The sequence below is a fragment of the Rhipicephalus microplus genome, chromosome 9 (genome assembly GCF_043290135.1).
Source record: "Rhipicephalus microplus isolate Deutch F79 chromosome 9, USDA_Rmic, whole genome shotgun sequence".
Classification (NCBI taxonomy): domain Eukaryota; kingdom Metazoa; phylum Arthropoda; class Arachnida; order Ixodida; family Ixodidae; genus Rhipicephalus; species Rhipicephalus microplus.
Window position 1 is genome coordinate 111780804 of NC_134708.1, and position 19481 is coordinate 111800284.

Consider the following 19481-nt stretch of genomic DNA (forward strand, 5'->3'; position numbering starts at 1 on the left):
ACTAAAGAACAGGACATTTCTTTTCAGAATAAGGGCGCTCTACAAAGCTTTATTTGTATTTGTGATTGTTTTCCAGACTGCTCATACCAAAGTGTTAACTAAATATTGTCCACACATTTCACGAATGTTGAAAAACTGCGTGTCGTGCTTTAGACATTTTCAGCTTGAGTGACTGGTTGCGAACCGAACTTTTTTCGAATTTGAAATTTTAAAGAATGATGATCAACGATGGCATAACACATTTGCCAACACTGATGTTGCGAGATGCTCTATACTGTTGTTCCGTTGCGTACATTGAAGTGTTTCGCAAACACCTTCTTTGCATTCTTTACAGCTTTTTAATTGGGCTCTGCATGTTCACCAGAGCACTGCAAACCTGTACGACTTTCTCCATCTGTGGAAATAAAGACAGTGGCACACGCTTTGTCAACACATTGTGCAGTTTCAACCTCTGAATGGGTCTCTCCACATGAATGCGCACCTGGGCGATGGTTAAGGTAGTCTCCATGTCTGCCCTGGAAAGATGCCCTCCCCCGACATTGAAAGGCGGCATCACTAAGACAGCGCCCTCGTCTGCCATGGTGGTTTTTATCGCAGGAAACTCCTTATCGCAGAGCACCAAATCATCCGGTTCGATAAGCGACAGAAATCCCAAATCTCCACTAATGAAACAATCTGAATGTCTCCCGGAATAAGCTTTTGAAATGAATGACACCATGCCATTGGGGAAGATTGCTATAAAGAACTTCAAAGTGTACGATCGCTTGTAGTGTGAGTGGAGGTAATGTTGAGCCTCTGGATCCATAGGCGTTTCTGTCCGGATTTCAGTGCAGTCAATGATGAACGTGCACTTAGGGTAATGCTGAACAAACCATTCTGGGAGAGAGTCCTTGATAGCACACCGCGGGGGAGCAAACACCCACTTCCTCAGCTTTACGCTCAGGCAATCTAGTGTAACCCTGAACACCCGTGAGGCAGTGGATTTACTTATGCCGAAAATGGCCCCAGTGCCGTTAAGCTTACACCTAACTTAAGTTTCATCAAAAACAGAACCAATCTGTCCTCTTTTGTCACATCTGATGACCGGTACCTCGGGCAGAAAGTTGAGCAGCATGCTGAAGACTGTCACTGTAACACTGCAAAGGTCCTGAAGTGCTTGCTCAGATGATTTCACGGACTCGTATCCGAGGAAGCCGCACCTCCTTGCCCATGTCTTTTCAGGATGGGTGACCTAGATTAAAATCGAACATTCATAAATATTCAAGAAAGGAAATAATACTTTCCAATAAATGTCTGCTACGAGGCTTCATTTTTGTGTTTAGTTTCATCAGCTTCGCCTTTGTATTCGTCGAATGTCACCAAAAGAATGGGCAATGTGTAATGTTTGTTATTACGTATTGACTTAATATAAAAATGGTTATAGCACAGTTGTCAATGAACATGTCAAAAAACAGTTGACATCATTCAGCTTGCCCACTGCGCGGATATTGACCTTGCATGCAAAGCTAAAGTTACGGGAATAGCTCATTCGAGCACCCTGCTTCCATAAGCAAGATATGGCAACAGCGTCTTCACCAACGGATAGTTTGTGCAGCTGTACTCAATGACAGAAGTTACTATAACCCACTCAACAAGGATTATCTGCAGCATTTAACCAACTGCTCTCAGTGCAGCCCTCGGTAACATGGCTGTATTTTAAAAAGTAGAACTTGCAGGCCAAAATTTTATACTAATTCTAACGACAAATCTGGTTCGTTGGGCAGTAGTACTTCAGAACCAACTGCGGATACAAATTCAAATGCTTGGGATGAGTGCAGCTCCGTTCCGGAGGTTAGAGGGGTGAAAGGTAAGTTAAGTGCGTACAAATTTATAGTTTTAACAGGTGCACAATTTATATGTAGATTTATTTTTTTAGTTACTCCATCGAAGGAGTTGAAAGTATGTTGCTTTAAGTGCAAAAAAAATCATCTTGTGTGCTTGAGCAACGTGAATGGCTTGTGTGGACCCATGGGTTCCATCGGTTGCAGACAGCATGAGCTGCAAAGGACCCTTGCAGCACACAGGATCTCACTCTTTTCGGTCACTCACCAAACGGTCACTCACTCTTTTCGCCGCACAGCCCTAATCCAGGCTTCTCGGTGGTCTGTCTGGTACCACTTGCCGGGAAACAAATAGAACCTGACGATGGGCTCTTTTCCCTTCGTTTTTGCGACGGTGTTGTGGCATCCAACTACAAAACAATATTTAGAGCCTGGTCTTTTCCTCTTAGGCGCGCTAGTTTTCATTACGGCGAAGCAGCAAGCAGCGTACTCCAAGCGAATCTGCGGACGAGCGCGCCCCGTGTGCGGCAATGAATTGGAGCAAAGGCCGCCAGGGGAGGAAACGGCGCTGCACGCGCGCGGCGAAGCTTGAGCCGTACGCCCCTATACACCCATCGCGATAGCTTCAGGCTGCTGTAAGATGTTAGAACCTATTGTTTCTAAGTACGTTTGGCTGTTTTCGTCACAGAACGAAATTCTTATTAACTATCAACATGGGTTTCGCGAGGGTTTTTCACCTGTTATATAATTATTGGAAAGTGTTCACAATTTTAGTTAAGTTATTGATGGCAAGGAACAAATAGATCTGATCTTTCTCGACTTCAAGAAGGCCTTCGATAAGGTTAATGCTAGAAAACTGTTAATTCAATCAAAGGCGATTTTAGGAAATACATATGTAGTCAAATGGGTGAAAGACTTTCTTACTGATCGCCGACAGTTTGTCAGTATTGATAAAAATAAGTCCCGGGTCTGTGATTTCAGATCACGGGTGCCTCAAGATTCAGTTTTTGGGCTTGTGTTGTTCCTGGTATACATAACAACCTAATCAAAGAATCGGCCACAGTTACAGCAAGGTTATTCACAGATTACTGTGTCATATAAACAGAGTTATATCTACTAGTGACCAGATACTCTTATTTTTTTAATTGTAACTTCACATCCATGTAACAAAAAACTTCGCAAACACTTGTTTGGTACCATAGACTAACTGGCTAGTAGAGGGACCAATTGTGTGACATACCTGCATACTTGCGCAAGTGATTACGCAGCGACAAAGGACATCAAACTCTATAGAATGTTTAAAAATAGAAAAAAAAACAAAAACACATGATTGAATTATACAAAGAAACACGGCGCAGAACATAGCTACTTATAGCACAGAATAATAATAGCACTTAGAGTAATAATAATTTTAATAATATTATTAACACTAAAAGACTATACAGTCGCATTACTTAAAAAGTTCTCATGAAGTGCATGCTTCATGGCCAATGAAAAATTTCTGACCTCTTTCACATCAGTTGGAATAACGTCTTAGGAAAAGTTCAACAACGGTGCGACATGTGGCAGATGTCTATTAACCCAGCAACGACAGTATGTATAACCATCACACACACACATTAACCTCTGTCATTCACATACACCATACAAGGAGAACCATTTCATCGCATAACAGAGTGCAAATATATAAGATTTTTATTAACATCTGACCTTAGTTGGACACCACACATAAAAAAAGCAGTAGGGAAAGTCAACCAGAGATTAGGTTACATTCGACGTGTCCTAAAACTGCCTTATGCCGCCACGAAATTGACTGCTTACAAAGTGTTCGTGCACCCAATATTGAAATATGCATGTGAAGTGTGGGATGCGTATTTGAAAGATTCAGAGTCAAAATGAGAACAAGTTCAAAACGTGCATTGTGGTTCATTTATTTCCTATACCGTCCGTAAGATGCGGTAACACCACTATACGGGACAGCAAACCTGCCCCTACCTAACGCCAGGAGGAAGGAGAAATGACTTAGCTTTTTCTATTTACACAATATGGAGCTGCTACTTGTTGATCAGTCTCGCTACATAAATGAATCTAAGACCAGTATAGTGTGGAGCAAACATAGTGGGCACGTTAAGAAAAATAGATTTCACAAATATTACTACTAATACTCATTCTTCTTTTCGAGAGCACGTGACTGGAATTGTCTCCCTGCAGACATTGCAAACGCAGGGACTCGTGATCAGTTTTCTGCACTTGTGTCCGAATATTTTCAACAATAGGGTGTATATCACTGTATCGCTCTATTCCATTGTTCCGTTTACTGCTTGCTATATGTTGATGTATTTTTATCACTCCTGTCTTGGTCCTGAAGAGGATCGACAATATCTGTATATAAATAAATAGATAGATAAATAAATAAATAAATAAATAAATAAATAAATCAGCGATACGAAATAGACCGAAAAAGAGGAAATAAGCTTGCTGATACATTTAGTTCTTGGCAAGCTCAGCAATGAAACTTCCGCTTCTGATATCATTGTAATAATGAGTGACCTGCCGCTTTTCCGACTCTTGCGTTCAAGCTCTCATTAGGCTACTTTACTGAAACTGCAGTATTCATATGACCCTCCCCCACAACGTGGCGCTGATGGACACCTAGTAAGTCTTAGTTGTGGGTTCTGAAAGAGAATGGGAGAAATGGAAAAGAAATGGGTTTGGCCAACTAAGCAAAACTCGTCGTGAACGGATGCGACCGAGGCTGACCGGTGGCCCGATGATGGTCGCTGCTGTGGGCATTGATAGAACACAGATAACCAATGGCGTCTCAAAGGCACTTTTGCGTCGTCGGCAAAAGAAAAAGCAGGCCTTAGAAATCATATAGCAGGGGATACATATTAACGTATGTTAAAAGAGCGAAAAGCAAGTGTTGCTGTGGTAAATAAACAATGTTATTTTGCTGACCTAAAAGCGGATGTTCGTTTTAATAATTTTTTATATTGTATGAGCGTTCAGCTTTTAGAATTATTTCGTTCATTTCGCAACATTGCAGCCCCTTCTCGCGTCCCTGAGAGAGTGGGTCGTACGAGTACAGATCGCACACAAAAAAGCGAATATATGTAATATCCACATCGAACAAAACCCGAACAGCGGCGAGCGTTTGCGATAGATTGAGCACACCGTCCAGTTATCACAAATAGCAGGCGAGCTCATCCTGCTGGGCAGCTCTCTGGATATATGCATGCCTGTTTATGCTAAAAAGGGGTCAGCGCGCCTTATCATTGTGTTCTTTTACCGTATGCATACCGTAACGTATGCTTACACGCGATTGTTTAAGCATATTTATGCCTCCCCTTATATGTGTTGTATGTTTTAAAATTACGTCAAGCAACACTGATGTATTGTCAAGCTGTATTTAAAATTTCTGTCAATTTATTTCTTTGTTTTCACTTCTGCATGGGCCCGAGAGGGGCCTGCAGTATCTGTAAATAAAAAAAATACCGTCGCGAAGGTTTATCGCTGTTCCGGTTTCACATGATGTGAATAATACATAGCAAACAGTACGAGCACATACAAAATTAACAAGGAAGAGGCACATTCCACAGTAAACTAGGTGTCTATATAAACAGAGAAAATAATAACATAGATTTATACTTACCTAGAAGAGGTGGTGCTCATGTTTAGGAGATGATTTAGTATAAACAAAAATCTGAAGGGACAGCCAACAGACGGCACTCTAAGCTTACGAAGCAGACTGCATAGGCACACTCATTATGCTCTGCCACCCAGTACTGCATAATATATTATCAGTACAGCTGATCTGCGAACATGAACCACATGCAAGAAAAGTGTTATTCTTATCTGTTTCATGCATCGAGCTCTGCAATGAAAATCAACGTGTATTGTAACCATATTTTACCCAGGCTTCTCTGCGACATGGTGTCTTCACTTCACCATTTATTTTATGAGCACAGTGCTGACGACGATAATAGGTCGTACATTCTAACAGGTCATAAAAATAGAGTCATACCTGAATACATAAAAATAGGGTCATACCTGAATACAGCGCAGTTTTATGTATGCATATTTTGCACAACAGCGCGCACAGACACCGTCGTCTTCCAACGCTAAATTCGATTGTTTTATCGATTGATTGATCGATAAGTGGGTTTAAACGTCCGAAAACTACCACATGAATATGACAGACGCCGTAGCGGAATGCTCCGAAAATTTCCATCACCTGGTGTTCTTTAACGTGCACCCAAATCTGAGCACAAGGGCCTACAAACGCCGAATTCGTTGTTAGCATTGTACACATGAGTGCCTCAGGTTATCTGCGAGTCAAATGCCAGTTGCGCGAGCATCAAGTCCAGATTTGAAATATCTTCAAGGTTTGTATAACGTTCAGTCACTTTCTCACCTCTTTGACAAGGTGCGGTTGCAGCTTTTTCTTTAGCGCCACAAGTTTAAACTGCATTAAGGAGTAAAAGAAGGCGAAGACAATATAAAATATTCCCAGCGCAAGAATGATGTTGTCTTCGAGCTTTCACGTAATTTTTTAAGTAGCAGCAAACCCGTAATAGGTCCCTCTTGTTTAAAAGGATCTGAAGGTGAAAAAATTAGTTGGTTTTGACTGACAAAAAGGTTCTATTAGAGCTATATTATTGTGAATCTTACCATCATAAGTGTTTTATAAAGAATAAAATTGAGGTCAAATTATCATTTTAGATTTAGCACCGGAATTCGCCGACGTGAAGTTAGGAAATTTAAAGGGTGTTTGTAGTGTTTTGCCGCTCAATAAAATTTCTCAGAACTTGGTGCCTTCAATTTTCGAACCCATCAGCCGAGAATATGCTAGCGATTAGGAGCTATGTAAGTCTTAGTGAACTCCGTCCAAATTTATGACGTAATCACAGTTTGTGCAGGAGTTTTGAGGCGGTGTAACCACTTCCTTTTTCTTTTTTTCTTTTTATTTACAAATACTGCTGTCTCACAGTTCGAGACATTGCAGGAGTGGCTCCATAACAGGGAATACACACTAAACTAACAAAACACATGGTTTGGTAGTTCATTCAAAAAACTATTGGTAGGAAACTTTCGGAGAGAAACATCCAGATTATTCCACAATTCCACTGTGAAAGGAAAAAATGAAAACTTAAAACAATCTAGAAATGGCATGAAGGGTGTGATGTTAATGGGGTTTGACCTGCGAGTGTTTGCAACGGAGTTGGCAAAGGAAAAGGGCATGTCAATGGTGATTATCTTGTTCACGATTTTATGTAAAGTGCCGATACGCTCGCAAGTACGTCTGTGTTCAAGTGATTTGAGTGATAGACGTACAGCGTGTGACGAAGGCGAAAAATTGTGATCATAAAGGTGATATATGAATCTTATTGCTTTTTTTTGAACACCTTCCAAGTGTGCTATGTCGCATGCGCAGTGAGGTGACCAGACAACGGAGGCGTATTCAAGAACAGGCCGTATCAGGGATTTGTATGCTGTTAGTTTGCATTCGTGAGTTGCATCTTTTAACGTTCGCTTCAAGAAGCCCAATTTTCGGAGTGCTTTCGAGGAGATTAGGTTTATATGTTTATGCCATTTTAAGTTCGGTGAGAATGTTACGCCAAGATACTTGTATTCGTTGACATGCTTCATGTTCTGGCCATAGGAAAAACGTAGAGATTCCTTCTTGTTTGTGAATGTCATGCTTACCGTTTTGTTAAGGTTTAGTGCCATTTGCCACGTTGAGCTCCAGGTACGGAAAGAAGAAAAAACATTTAACTGTATTTGGTCACGGGAGGTACTAATACAAGAATAGAGGACACAGTCGTCGGCGTATAGACGGAGTTTGACCTTTGTATTTTTTGTTATTTCGACAACATCGTTGAGATAAAATAGGAAAAGAAGAGGCCCAAGGACCGAGCCCTGCGACACACCTGATGTGACAGAGAGGGATGACGAATGCGAATTGTTAAGCGCGACAAACTGCTGCCTTAAATTTAGGTAATCTGAAAGCCAAGATAACAAGCGAATGCCGTGAGTGCCGCGCAGAAAGGCTTTTAATTTGAGGAGGAGTTTATTGTGGCAAACAGTGTCAAACGCTTTCGAGAAGTCAATAAAAATGGCGTCCACTTGACCGCGATCGTTTAAAGTCGAAGCGATGTCATGCGTAAACACCAGCAACTGCGTGACTGTTGAAAATCCTGTACGAAAGCCATGTTGATTTTGGGAGAGGAGGTTGTTTTCAGTTAAATATGTGACTACATGTTTGTGAATAATGTGTTCAAGAATTTTACAGCAGGTGCAGATTAATGAAATAGGTCGATAGTTTGGAATTACTTGTTTGTCGCCAGATTTGAACACCGGAACAACTTTTGCATTTTTCCAAATCTGCGGTACCATTCCTGTTTCAAGGGATCTCTGAAAAATGACTGTTAAATACCTCGCATTCCATTCAGCGTAACGTTTTAAAAATGTGTTAGGGATGTTATCAGCGCCGGCACTCTTATTTGTGTCGATGTTCAGTAGGAGATCGACAACTCCAGCGTAACTAATCTGTAGTTCTGGGAAGGCAGGCTATGTACTCTCAAGACCAAAAGCGGGACTGGTGGCATCATCTGTACTAAACACTGATTTGAAATAACCATTGAACGCTTCCGAGATAGTTAAAGAATCTGAAGAGGGCTGCTCGTTCACAATAAGTAAGGAAGATGTCGGGCCTGCACGATTAAGAGTTTTCCAGAATTTAGATGGGTCGTTTTTCATAAAGGTTGTTAACGAACTTTCATAGTAGAATTTGTGGGCAGCATGCATTTTTTCTCTTAGCTCTGTTTTCAGAGAGTTCAATAAGTGCTGGTTATTTAGAAGAGTGTTACGATGCCTTCGAAGTCGCTTTATTCGCCGAGTAAGCTGAACAATTTCTCTGTTTAGCCAAGGATGCCGAGGGTTTCGTTTTAGGCACTTCTGTGGGACATATGTGTGTATGCAGTGTTCAACAATCTTATAAAACTGATCAACTAACAAGTCCACATGACATTGGTTGCTATTGAACAAGAAATCATCAAAAGACGCTGCTAGAACTGCAAGAATTGAATTGTCGTCCGCGTGGGTAAAATCCAGAACCGTTTTGTACTTTGTACGTCGGAAGTTTGGGTTCACAGGTAACATTCAAGCTAAGAAGGACTGCCTTGTGGTCAGATACCCCATTCACTGCTTCACATTCAAATCCATTCTGCTGTACAGCCTCATTCAAGAATACAAGGTCTAAAATTGCATTTTCCCGCGTAGGAACATCGACTACTTAGGTAAGATCAAACGACACAACAAGGTCAACTAAAGCTTCACTGAGTGCCCTATTGCGACGAGTGGGTAAGAGTAAATTCCAGTCAACATGTGGTACATTAAAATCACCACATAAAATCAGTTTAAATTTGTGAAGCCTGTTTTTCAATATCTAATCACTAATAGCAGGAAAAACAACGTGGTCAGTACCAGGAGGCCGGTATATTACGCCTAATACGGTTATTTTCCCCCCAACGCTGATTTTGCACCATAAAGATTCTGACTCGGGAAGGTCGGTTAATGGATAGAACTTCAAACTATTCTTTAAGAAGATGGCGACACCGCCACCGCGGCTGTCCTCTCTGTCTTTACGTAGCACCGAGAAACCCGGGGGTAGGAATTCAGCCTCAGAAATAGTATTATTTAACCATGTCTCAGTAACACAAATTAGTGATGGGGCGTAAGTTTGGATGAGCCATTAAAATCTACAGTCTTATTCACCAAACTGCGAGCATTTACGTTCAGCAGCACTAATTTACGCTGGCTTCCGGAAAGTCATTCATTGCTACGGGGAACACGATTGCTAGACGATTGCTAGTCGTACTTTTTTGGCTACTTTTCTTAGGTCAGCAGAGTGTTGCCATAGTTCCTTGCGGATTTGTCGAACCCTGACTGAAAAATCTTCGTTGATGAAGATATCCGTTCCTTTTAATTTGCTAGCCTTGCTTAAGATCTCGGATTTGGTTCGAAAATCGAGTAGCTTGAGAATTACTGGCCTTGGACTGTCGCTTCTGCGTGTTCCGAGGCGATGATAGCATTCGATGTTGTCACATTCAATATCAAGCTTCGTTGATATAAGGTTCACGACCGATGGTAGTAGCTGCTCGGGTTTCTCAGCATGTGGTTCCAGCAATCCATGTATTATAAGGTTATTTCATCGTGATCGATTTTCCAAGTCGTCGTTTTTGCGATCAAGTGTGTGCGCTGCTTTAGTTAGATCGCTCATTTTAATCTCCATTTCCGGCACACGTTTCACAAGATCGTTATTATCAGTGACACTAGACTCCAACTTTGTTAGACCGGCTTCGAACGCTGCAACCCTTGTGGTGAGTGCTAATATATCTTCGCTAATACGTGTTTGCCCAGCTAGCAATTCTAATAACATTTGTTCAGTTTTGGATGCGGGGCCGGGATTGGTCTCGACGTCACCAGACAAAAGTAACAGAAATCTCAAGACAATTTTTACACTAGTGACAACACTCAAAAGCCATGCGCAGGTAGGGTCCGGCAGAAGCAGCAAAAAACGGTTGTCGCTTCTATGGCATTTATACCGGTACGGATTCCCTACCTGCAAAATGAAGCAGAAGACACTGTAGCGACTGCACATCATGCCGCTGCCGGACCCACTGCAGGGGAGCGTCGGCGACGATGCTTTTACGTCCGTTTGCCTCCAGGTAGGTGTTGCTGCCGTCCCACGCCGTGTGCAATTTGGCCAGTTGATCATGGACCAGCCGACGGGCGAGCACCACGTGGCAGCGGGCACGTCCCAGAGAGTCGATGATTTGGCGCACGTGCTGTTATTGAAGGCTTCGTCATGCCGTTTGAAGGGCGCGTTGCAAAGGTGGCTTTTGGAAGGGGCATGCAAGTGGAGATAGTGGTTTCCCAGACTGGCGACAATCTGTAAAATGAAGCAGAAGACACTGTAGCGACTGCACATCATGCCGCTGCCGGACCCACTCCACGTTTGTGCCTTTTATTGCTTACCAAGTAAGTGCCTTCTCGTGGTGGTTGTGGTGATTTTAGTAATTTTGGTAATTTTGGAATTGTGTAAGGGTAGCCGATTTCTTTTTAGTTGCAAAAGTTCTTGAATACATGAGGTAAAAAATAATCTTTCGTATACTCAGGAAAATTTTGTGTCTAACTCACGGCCCATAATTCAAAATTTTTAAGCTTAGATTACAGTCTTACATGCTTTTCCTTCATTGACCAATCATCGTGCACTCCTGCGCTCACCTCAGCCCTCCATCAACAGAGCGTTTGAAGTGCTAACGCCGAGAGTAGAACCTTTGAAAAGAAAGTATTTAGGGGTGAACAAAATTAATCTTCATAGGCTTCTCACTTTTTTTCGCTTTCTGTTCGTTTTAATGTTTCCGGGAATAAGCGTTTCCTCTCTCGAAGATGTTATCGAACTGAGGTGTTCAGACGCCAAAGTATACGAAAAGCTTCCGGTTTTTAGCAGCGCGTTCAGCGCGAAAATTTATCAATACGTTTGTTATTTTTTTCAAAGATGCCACGTTAATGCTTCCAGAAAGCTACGCCTTCTAACTAGCAATGTGCCTACCACAGCGAGGCTCAGGAAGGTTCATGGGGCAAACAAATTCAGTGTAAATGGTTTCCCGATGATTGATTGTTTTTACCTTCCACAGTTATTCTTTTTTTTTACGCGTCACAAGTTTCCTCTTTCTGAGGTCAATAAACGTTGTGGTTGACCGTACCAACTTTTAGACTTGTGCCTTTCACCTGACGAGGCTGAAGCTAACGCCTACAATTTCTTTTCAAGAACCGTAATGATGACACATTATTCGGTACAATAGATGGACATAAATTAATGCTGCCCTTTGCAGTGGTCACAAAAAAATCACAGTGCTCTTATTTCTTTCTGGTTTTAGACAGTGGTGACAGTGGCATATCTTTATCAATTTTCTGTTCCTTTCTTTAAGGGCGAAGCTCCTTATGGTCTAGGCCAATCCTGTGTCTTTCCGGTGGCGTAGTAAGCCCAGCATATCCACAGACAGACAGACAGACGGGCGGACAGACGGGCGGACAGACGGACGGACGGACGGACGGACGGACGGGCGGACAGACAGACAGGCAGGCAGGCAGGCAGGCAGGCAGACAGACAGGCAGACAGGCAGGCAGACGGGCAGGCAGGCAGGCGGGCAGACGGGCAGGCAGGCAGGCAGGCGAACGAATAGACGAATGGCAGTTTCGCCCCACTCATCATCATTCACACCGTGGATACGCTGTGAATTGTGTGCGTGTTTTTTTTTCTTTTGCGGAATGTCCTAAGTGCACGGCCATTGATTTTAAGGCAGCGCCTTTCGCGGCGTGACGCGGACAGCCCCGACAGCAATGGCGCGTTGGTAAACCGTTAAAATTTCTTAAAATGTTGGTGTAGTTAGTATTGCCATGAATACAAAAAACGTCAAACAGACGAAATTGTGAATAAGAGCACAAAAAACATGATTTAACGTTGTCATGTATTTAACCTGCAGTGCGACAAAAGATTCTTCATGTCAAAATATATTTTTTTTTCAAATTTATATCCTGTAGACGAAATAACTGTCACATTAACGCATGATATGCAATACGAAGTAGTTTTAAAGGTGAGAATATTGATTATAGGAAGTGAAACTTATCATATTTCAAACAAAACAACCCCTGAAGTATTCAAGGATCACTTTGCATTACACAAATACCCATAAATAATCTGCGTAGTTTATTGAACTTTTCATACGCTTCTGCTGGTTTGCCAGAAGGTTGCAGTAAGTCTCTACAGTCGCGAGAGCCATGAGTAAATTTCGGAAACTCCTTTTATAAATCAGATAATATTTATGGTATTCGTTATTAAATCAACAACGACAAAGGGGCGCGAGTGGTATCAAAAAATGCGTTAAACGCCCATGCCCTCTCATATTATCGGGTAATGAATACTTCCATATTGCTGCTGCAATTTCACGTCCTTTCACACAACAGTGGCTAGCCCTAGGTTGTAGCAGCCATCCCGTCGCACAATTTGGATCTGGTCGTAAGAACGTTCAGGGTGTTCAAGGCCGATTGGGTCCTCAACAGAAGGGTTCCGCACACGTTCCGGGACGTTTAAAGGACCTTGTTTTTTCCTATTAAAAAGCCCCAGATGCCTTACTAAATATAAAAACTCATTGATTTATTTCTTACTGCCTTTTTTCACACACGAACAAGAAATAAGGCAAAAGGAAACAGGTTGAATGCGGAAGAATGGCCTTTGTTTCAAATGCAGTCAGCACCGCAGGCCACCATAAACACATTGAAGAAAGAATTGCCAGGAATTAGAAACAAACAAAAGGTACTGAACCATACAATATAACGTATTTAGCCACAAGGACGAATTGAAGGTACGCATAATATGCGCAACCACACTCCTATCTTGAAGCGTGCTAGTAGAACACTACTTACGACTACAAATCACTCATATATAAAATGAAGCAAACCATCAAGACAGAAATACATGGGGAAATAAGACAAATATAAATGTTACCTTACTAAAAAGTGCAGCTGTGTCAGTTGAATCATTCTGAATATGTTTGTGGGTCTATGTGGGTTTCTTCCTTATTATTTCTTCAGCAAAACGATTTCAGTAACAGACATTCGGTAAAGTATTTGTGCCAGTAAAATGAACCGTCGACGCATGTGGCGTTAATGTCAGTGGCGTCATCCTGGTAAACTAGAGTAATGCGAAAAATCGTCACTTCATGACATAAGCTTAAGAGTTCACAATGATATCACAAATCACAAAATATCCTGTCGTCATTATGATCTGAACATGACGTGACATAGGGTAACGTTGTAAGACGTCAGTACGTGAAGTCGTCACTGATTAAAAGCTGCGCCGATCATGGAGACCCTCTAAAACTGCGAGAGGTGCAGAGAGCTTCAAATGATTTTAATCCCGGAGGCATTGCAGAATCACGTTGAGCGAAAAATGGTTTCGTTAGAATGATGGTGATCAATACAGCTGACTGAAAAGAAAAAAAAACTTTTCCTTTGACTCATATTGAAGAAATTTGAAGGGTTGTTTGTCAGTATTTAGGAAAGTTTGCTTTCCGTCCAAATGTTTTAGACGGACAATGGAGGAAGAGAGCTTTGTTAAGATACCTAAAAGCAGATTTTAGAGCGCTGCTCGTAGGCGCACGCCCGTTTGTGCATTGAGCGGCGTCAACGTCACCGTTGTCATCACTGTCGCTGTCCATATATTAAAGTATGAACCAGGGCCCTGTGCTTGACACTCGAGTATTCTACCACACAGTAAAGCAAGTGCTTGGAACTCATTCGCAAAAAAGACTGTGCAAGGCGTCACGTTTGGCAAGGCAACGCAAAAACCTGTGTAGTATAATTTAGCAGAAGAGTAAAAAGCAAGCAATTGTCACGCAATGTTGATTGCGTGACGAGTGCCTGGGATAACGTTTCCGTCTAGCTGCAGAGTGCTCAGCCATAATCCTTCATCGTCAGCCACATGCAACATCAGCAAAGTGCTCACGGTACTTTACAGATGTGTACCCGGTGACGTCCCTTGTCCACATCAAGATGAATAGTGGTATATTAGGTGCGGGCGCCACTTCAAAATACTTATGATTTGTGGTGGAGTCAATACACTGCGTAAATTCAAAACTTTCGGAGGGAGCTGAATTTGCTTCATCCCAAAGTGGCGCTCAGAATAGGCATTAGGCGATGTCGTTATCGTCGGTCATTTATTTCTCCCACATTTTTTCTTTTCTGTACTGCAAATTAAACTTATAGCTAATTCTCAATCAGCGCTTCATTTTTTTTCTGTGAATATCATGTTAATGCATTCTTCCATGCTGTCTTTCTCCAATTCTTTTAGAGAAATCCGCGATATCACACCGCGAAAAAACAGGAGCGCCATGCTGCGCGCATCCTTACAGAACGATTGAATAATATGTGGGGTATAGCGTCCGTGAACCACCATATGATTATGAGAGATGCTATAGTGAAGGAAGAGTTCTGGGAAATTCAACCTCCTGGGGCTCTTTTACGTGCACCCAAATCTGAGCACATGGGCCTACAGCATTTTCGCCTCCATCGAAAGTGCAGCCGCCACAACCGGAGTTCAATCCTGCGATTTGCGAGTCAACAGCCGAATACCCTAGCCACTAGACCACCGTGGTGGGGCACGTCCTCACAAAACGAAGCCTAATGAAGGTCCATGGAACTTTCGTCCCACGAATATGGGAACATCGAAGTACAGTGAATGAACAATGCGATATTTCTGGCACGTGTCGGCAGCTTTTCCTTAGGGCGCTCGTAACAAGGCCAAGTATAGAACGAAAGTGGCTAGGAAGAATGGGTTGAACGTTACCCCTATATCAAATCCCAGAGTCTTCGTTGAGCTACAACTCAATAGTAAAAGCTACAATACGTGATAAGCAGAGAAAAAAATGTACGAGTCCTTTTTTGTGGCCCATCCACATTTTATATAGCACATGTAACCGCCTCAACGAGAAATTGGATCTTCTCGGCAGCCACGTCCGTTTCGCTTGATGAGACGTCGACAAGACGCAATCCTCGTGCCATGCTATCCCCCGAGGCCGTGTGGGATCGAATATCCGCGGAGAGCGGGAACGTATTCGGCCGTCTTGTCTAATCACGCAACACGGCGTTGCCCTTCCGTGCACTGCTTCAATTGTAGGTGCTGTGCGTAGACAAATGAGGCGACGATACGATCATAAAGTCAAAGGGGGTTACAAGTGCAATATTCATACTTCACGTTTAAACGTGCTACTTAATACCCGAATTGCAGCTTATAGAATAATCCATTTAGTAATACGTTCAGAAATTACGATAATAATATGAGAGGCGCTATATAGTGAAGGGTTCCAAAAAATTTGGCCATATTGTGTTCTTTAACCTACACTGAGTGGCGCTCAAGCGCCAGATGGGCAATATTTCATGAGCCCTCGACCACGGCGTCTCTCATAATTATATCGTGGTTTTTAAAAGTGAGACTCCAGATGATATTATTACCGTGTACCAGAAACTTAAAATACACCGACCTCTGGTGCTCCGCCCCCGTCAAAATCCGACCACCATGGCCGGAATGCTACCCTTGACCTTCGGCCTAGTAGACGAGCACCGAGTCGCTGCTTCACAATGGGATAGGAGTGTTCGTGTAGAACACAGTTCATACACTGAACTATAGCCCTTGAACAGGCAGTGAACGTGTAGAACATAAAGTCCGTATACTAAACTAGCACTTTAATGGGCCGTGGTGCACCATTGTGCACCAGTGGTTACTGCATTCAGTTGCTGACGCGAAGGTCGCGGGTTCAACTCAATTCCCATCATGGCAGTCACACTTTCATTGGGTTTAGTGAGAAAGCTTCATGTACTAAGCGTGTCAGTAAACGTAAACGACGCCATATGGTTGAAGTTTCAGTAGCTCTCCACTGCGCTGTACCTCGTAATGAAGCGATAGATTACGTAGGTAGACCCACACGTAGCATTATGATAGAGTGTTCAGTAAACTTCGGCATATCAAAACAAGTTTTCAAGTACGTAACTTTCAATTCACATTGACAGAAAAGACTCGTCATATTCTAAGGTATTTAGCGCAACTTCGACTTTCGCGAACACTCACACAATCACTCACAAAACCACCAGAGTAACACACACAGCTTACAGCGCTCACTACCGACTGTTTCTTGCATTGAAAAGACCTTATATACGTACAACATAGTGAGCAAAGCCAACAAAGAACAAAACTGCGCATTTGAAAAGCTTTTAACAATCGCGCAACCGCGTCAGGCAATCGCGATGAATATAGCCCCATTACACAAAAAAAGGAACAGGTAAAAAAATACGAAAAACAGAGAACACAAGCTAGAAGCACTAGGTCCTTGCATCGAGAAAAGATGTTTCCTGTTTACGTATCACCAAAGACGGCTCGCTTACACAGATGTCCTTATTTTTGTCTGCAATATATGCTTGCAACAGCAAACGTGCAGATAAGTTGGAACTTCTTCCGAGAAGCTGCGTGTCTGTGAATCATGGTTCACACCCACTTGCGGCGGTATATGCCAGAAGGTGTGCGTACTTATCCTCGTTTCTCTTAGTTTTTAGCGCATGCTCGCTAAGCCGGTAGTTTAGGCATCTCTCGGTTATGCCGATATACATGTTTTCACAGGATAAAGGAATCGAGTATACAACTCCCATGGAACACTTGACGAAGGGTTTGTCATGTTTTTTTTTCGGCAACCGCGTCTCTTGCCATTGCAAAGGCGTGGAAACAACTTGGCTAGCTTATCTGGCACCCTAAAGACCACAGCGACACCTTGCCGAGCAGCGACCTTCTTAAGAATATGGTGAAGCTTGTGCAAGTACGGCAGCACTTGTGGCTTGGAACCCAAAGGATCCCGAGCAGCTTCATCTATTTGTGTTGCACGTTTCATCTTCTGCATTAGTGAGTCGGTGACCGTGTTTATGACCGACGAAGGGAAGCCCGCCGCCGTCAATCGGCTGATCTGATCATAAAGCCTATAGGCTTTATGATCCCACCACATGCGTACTATAGTACGCATGTGGTGTCGACACGACTTAGTCAGCGAACATTCTAGGCATAGTGAAGCAATTCCTCTTTTAACTATCTTAGAGTGCGCAGAATCATACGGCAACAGCCCCTTTTTCACACGAGGATGGTAATACCAACAAAAGTGCTCACTGTCCTACAGTAGCTTTAGGTCTAAAAACTGTAGACAAGTCTTTGTGGGTTCCTCTGCAAAGAAGCTAAGTCCACATCCATGCTCTTTGAAAACGCTTAACAATTCCTCACAATAAATACGCTCTACTTCATATAAGGTATTCTTGCTACACACACTTGTCGAGGTGCAACCAGACTTTTGAAATTTTAAAACCTTATCAGGGGGTGCATAGGGCAACCGTTTTTGTAAAAGAATTACGAAATCGTCAACATATCTAAAAACCTTTAAAACCTCCCCCCCCCCACTTAAAAAGTTATCCAATGTCCTATCTACTTCAGCTAAAAAGATATCGCACAGACCTGGGATGACACAGGTTCTTATACAGATTCCTTGTCGTTGTAGATAGGGCTTGTCGTCAAAGGTAATAAGTGTGACGTTAAGATAAAATTCTAAAAGCGCTAAAAAGTTGTCATTGGACACGCCCGCATCGTTCCATAAAAGAAACGTCACCGTTATCTTCTATGCACTTTTTGACAGAGACTAAAAGCGTATTGTGAGGAACAGAATAGAACAAGTCTTCAAAATGTACTGAAAAAGCAAAGAAAATCTGCTGGTTAGACCGAATGACATCACCAACATCAATGGAGCTCTTGGCGCGGAAGGGATCATTCGTATAAAGCATCTTTAGTTTGCTTAAAATGAACTTACTTATGTTCCCCTGCCTCGAAATCCATTCCCTAATGATGGTTCTGAAAATTATGTCCCCTTTGTGTGTTTTCGCGAAAAAAAAAACAGATTCAAGTTGATGCTTTTGCTTCTTGCTAGGGTGCTAGCAAGTGTAAGTAAACCAACTTCTCTACAGAACGCGGTGAATTTTGATTTTGGTCAAAATTTTGGTCAATAGCGCTATTCACCTTCTTACTGTACAAAACATGAGGCATAAGAACAAAACCACCCTCCCTGTCAGCTTGTACTAACATCAAATTCTGCCTCTTAAAAATGACACCATTCAATTCAATCTTCTGCTACAGCTACTATCTGGAACTTGGGCTGTTCATTTGGTGATGCAGTCCATACCGTCTAGCAGGCATCTTTCTCGATCCTGGTTGGTCTTGGCTGAGAGATCCCTGTTCAGGCCGGCCAGGTCGTGGGCGGAAAGCCTTGGTGTACACGCGTACTTTGGTCCCTTTCCTAGTAGCATTCCAATGTCTTCAGGCAGCACTGCACCCCCGAGAACAACGATGTCCTGACTTATTTCCATTCTTCGTTTTCCTTGAAGCCTTATTAGTGGGGTCAGCTTGCCCCCCCCCCCCTATCCCCCACCTTGATTCAGTTCACCTAGTTACATGACGCTAGATTTTCCCGAGTTTATAAGCGGCAATTTGGTCCGGGTATTCACACTGATGAATAAAACGTAGCCAGTCATAAAACAGCCTTACTTGGCACCACAATTCCATTTTAAGAATTGTCAGCACTCTTTTGACGTGTCCCGAAGAAGGTTTCATACACCTAAACAAGGCACTTACTTCTACTGGAGTGATAGCTTTCTGGATGCAAAATGCGCAAGTTCTTGGTCTGCAGGTGGCTTCAGTGATGTAGCACACAAGTAGGTCGATTCTCACACAAACTTTTGGCGACTAAAAACAAGGGCCCATTGTACTAGAAATCTAGCTCAATAAAACTTGTTTTGGGGCTAGTTGGTTATTCGTCATAATGTAAGGTGTTGAGCGCAACCTAGACCTTCGCAAAAACTCACACAATCACTCACACAACCACCCGAATAACACACACAGCTTACAGCGCTCACTACCAACTGTTTATTGCACCGAAAAGATCTTCTTGTATACGTATAACAGAGTGCGCAAAGCCAACAAAAAACAAAGCTGCGCATGTGAAAAGCCTTTAACAACCG

The 19481-nt window shown here is 42.6% G+C and overlaps 1 pseudogene; it reads right to left on the minus strand.

Annotated features, from left to right (window-relative positions):
* Window positions 1-13: 13 nt before the first annotated feature.
* LOC142772328 (uncharacterized) lies at window positions 14-18830 on the minus strand (annotated as a pseudogene).
* Window positions 18831-19481: the final 651 nt, after the last annotated feature.